We start from the raw sequence: 4,365 nt of genomic DNA on the forward strand, positions 1-4,365 counted from the left end.
GCCTTTAGCTGCATTGTCTCCACACATGTTTGCCAGTCTAATTGCATGTCTGGAGAATTCTCTAATTCGAGAAGTATTTGCAGTTTATGGCTGGGTCTTGGAAAGGTCCTTGAGTTTATTAGGCGCTCTTAAGAATCACGGAGAAAGCGGACAGTCATCAGATGGGAAAAACCCAACACATGTCCATCATAAAAGGCTGCTTTCCCATCTGGAGCAAAGTCCACCGCCGCTCTACGTTGGTGGGAATCTTCTGCATATTCTGTTCATTAGAGTGGGTCATCACCAATCAGCATCGCGGATCGTTACCCTCACTTCCTAGACGAAAAGTGTGAACAATGAATCCGCGTTCATCAGTCAAAGGGCACACCCACACCAAGCTTTCCTCCGAGACACCTTAAGGGCAGTCCAGCATTCTCGAGCAGGCGCTCAAGCAGTCATCAACAGTTCTACTCTCGAGCAGGCGCTCAAGCAGTCATCAACAGTTCTACTATCGAGCAAGTGGTCAACATCACCACGTCTCTCTCGGTCAAATCGTCAATAAGTGTTCGGTCGATCTCCCGCGAATAGTCTGTCCATATCATCATACGAAACGACACGCCAAAGGTCTCACGTCGTACTAACTCGTCGTTGTACGGTAAAACATTCACTATTGTATCACCGAAGTTGCTGGATCAATTAAATATATAATAACCTGTCAACCGCAGCGTTATTTCAATTAATCACCCTTATTATCCCACAAGAAATAAGGGATCGTACGATTCGTGGCGTCGATTGGTTAATCGTAACGGGAATTTACGACTCCCGTTGGCGCGTTTCTTCGAGATCGCGTCTGCCCGCGAACGTGCGAAAATACAAACAGATCCGATCGAAAGTCAAATTGTAAGAGCTTCAGTCTTGGAAAGTCACAGTTGGAGTTCGGAAGCAAATTGTAATTAGTGTAAACCAAGCGTTAAGAAATAAATTCTCTTTTTATTTTTTTTTATTTTTTTTATGTTTGTTTTCATGTTCGATTTATTTTTTTTTTATTTTACGTGACAACCGTGTCACCACGTACATCGCAAGAAACATCTAATACTGTGCGTATTCTAGGTCAAAGTATGCTCTGACGAACTTAGAATCAACGTTGGCGAAAATTGTTGCGCCAAATTAACTATTATAAACAACTGTGGAAGGAAATAACATGATCGAAAAACAATATTCGATAATTATTTGCAGTCGATCAAGGATGAATGCATAGATGTCGGTTACATATGCGTTGTAAAATGAAATAAAATCTTTTAAAATATTGAAGGACATTACAGTTACATTTATTACTGATACTGAGATATGTATAATTTTGTGCACTAAACTAGATTGGCTGCGTAATAGTGACGCACGTATGTGAATATGAGTGTGTGGAAGTATGTGTGCGCGCGGTGTCTCGAAAAACAGATGAATGTAACTGTTTCGTTGGCAGTCTGGTATGGAAGATGGTGAGACAAAGAAGGAGCTGAGACGCGTGCAAATGTCGACGAAGATCCTGGAAATCGTTTATTAAATAAATCTAAAACTATTCTAATTTGAATTCTAAGTGTAACCTTAGTGTTCCTTTACTTTTATTTTGGCAATTAAGATCCACAGTTCTCAACAACTGAATGTACTACGAATAAGATATTTGAATTAGAATATTGTATAAATCATATATTTCTGTGGCTATTTGAAAACGTTCCGATAATTAACAACAAATACGTGAGATTTATTGAAATTGTGCAAAATGTGAATACGAAGGATTATGCGAACGCTATATTGAACGATGAGTTTTCGAAGAATAGATAATATTATAGATTGTGAAGAATAGATAACAGATTCCTAATAGATTGCGAACTATTAACTTTTTCAAAGTCCTATTTTTGAACGATATGCTGGTAAAATTTAAGAAATAGAAAAGTTGTTTTAATAAAAAAATTATAGAAGGAAAATAAATGTCTTCTTTTTACTCCTCCTCTATAATTTTTTAGAAATCAAGTATGTAAAGAAAACAGGATTAGTTTATGTTGCATTAAACGAATTAAAAATTATTTGTAAGTCATATAAAGCGCAAAAGATTTGAAACGATATGCAGCATACGCCACATTCTTGAATAAAATTATTTGAGCACTTCTCCCTCCCCCTTTTTTCCTCAATGAAATGTGTAAAAGGAACAGGATAGATTATGCTACATTAATACTCTTTTCCCTCCCACCATCACCATCTCCAATCCAAGGTCAAAAAAACTTGTACTATTCGTAGATGAGGAATTTCATGAAACAGTATATCGCTGGACAACGATTATAAATTAGTAATGTAAAAAGATTATTACTTCAAAACTTACCAAATATTAAACCCTATGATTAAACTGTAACGCTTAAAATCGTTTAATAAAACTCTGGATGAAAGGAACGTGCCGAAGAAGAACGTTCTGTAAGCTAAACCTGTACTTACTGTGAAATAACTTCCAAAACAGTTAAATTCCTTTTACAGAAATTCGGAAAGAAATAGACCACCTAGAAAACAGACTTTCCGTTATAACCAACCAGAAGTAGTCCAGGATCCCCATATATGTATACCTTACTCAATGCCAAACCGCAGGCATTCGGTGAGGACCGATATCCGCGGTCAAATCTTTTAAAAGAGGGGCGATTGTTAATACATATATGTCGGGCTCACATTATGATTAGGGTTAGGGGCGTGAAACGAATCTTCGTTTGGATTAGACATTGTTGTTATGCGATAGAGGAGATATTTACTAGTGCAAATATGATTATTACAGAATTTGACAAGTAACCGTGGTAATTAGATACTCGAGAAGCTAATGACAATGATCCTAGGTTCAATAACGAATCCGCGGTCAACGGGATAACAAAATGCGCTTTCTTCCAAAGTCCAGGTTGTACTCAACTTGCTTGTCTAAGCTACAAGTATTACTAAACTAACTTTTTGTTAAAACGTAGAATATTCACCGAGCGTAAAAGACGCTATGTAGCTCGCTAATGAGACTACACGAGGGAATGACTTTCCGTTATGATGATGCTGCAGAGGAAAACTACGATGGGGTGTGTCTAAGGACACGAGATCATCGGATTTGTCGAGGAAAGCCTTCGTTCGGAAAGTGAGGGAAATTGACGTTGCTGTTAATTGGTCAATTTCCATGTTGGCGGTTAGAGAAGGATGCTAGCCGCCCTTGAGGGAAACTTGCTGGCGGGAGGCGTCGTTCGTGAGAAAAATAGATTTCCCCTATATTAGTTGGGACAAAGATTGTTTGTTTGTCTGAAGGACTTTAGTTAACTAAATCTTGAGATTTATAACGGGTCCTCAGGCTAGCTGAATATGTATTGTGGAGATGCATCGACATCTGGTAATCATCTTACCCTCACTTTCCTGACGAAAAGTGTGAGCAACGAATCCGCGTTCTTCGTTCAAAGGGCACACCCATATCGAGCTTTCTTCCGTAATCACATAAGAACGAACATTTACTTCTACTATTATATCAGGGGAGTCAATTGTACTTCTTCTACAACATTAGGAGAGTCAACTCAACTTCTTCTACTATACTAGGAAAGTCAACTTCATCTTTATACTTGTTCTCACGACGACAGAACACTCAAGTAACAGCCAAATCTCATTAGTGAGTCTATATCAACTCGAGTCAAAGGACATTTCAACGAACCTCAAGAATCAGCAGTCAACAAATCGAAAACAGTCTATCGACAGAAGACACATCATCATACTCGACAACGCGAAAGGAGTCTCAGGTCGTACTCAATCGTAATGATCATTTCAAATACTCATTTTTGTATCACACTGAAGTTGTTGGATTATTCAAATATATAATAACCTGTTAATAGCAGCGTTATATTCAATCAAACACCGTTATTATCCCGCAAGAAATAAGGGATTGAACGATTCATGGCGTCGATTAGTAAGGTAAGTAACGGGAGTTTACGACTCCCGTTGGCGCGCTTCTTCGAGATCGCGTCTCCCCACGAATATGCGAAAGTTCACCTATAGAAAACTAACAAAGTTACTAAAAATCCTGAACGCAAACTGCCACACATATCAAATGAAACAAGAAAGACCTTTTCGTGTGGTACTACGCAACATCCACCACTCAGCTAACTTAGATGACCTGAAACTTGAACTCTTAAATCATGGCCATGAAGTAACCAATATTAACAATATAAGGCATAGAATAACAAAAAACCCGCTATTCTTATTCTTTATTGACTTGAAGCAAAAACCAAATAACAAAGAAGCCTATAATATCAATCGTTTAATGAATTCGGTAGTAATAATTGAATCACCTTTTATAAAAAAAGAGATAGTTCAATGTAAAAGGGGCCAAAGGTA

The sequence above is a fragment of the Bombus pyrosoma genome, linkage group LG6 (genome assembly GCF_014825855.1).
Source record: "Bombus pyrosoma isolate SC7728 linkage group LG6, ASM1482585v1, whole genome shotgun sequence".
Classification (NCBI taxonomy): Eukaryota; Metazoa; Arthropoda; class Insecta; order Hymenoptera; family Apidae; genus Bombus; species Bombus pyrosoma.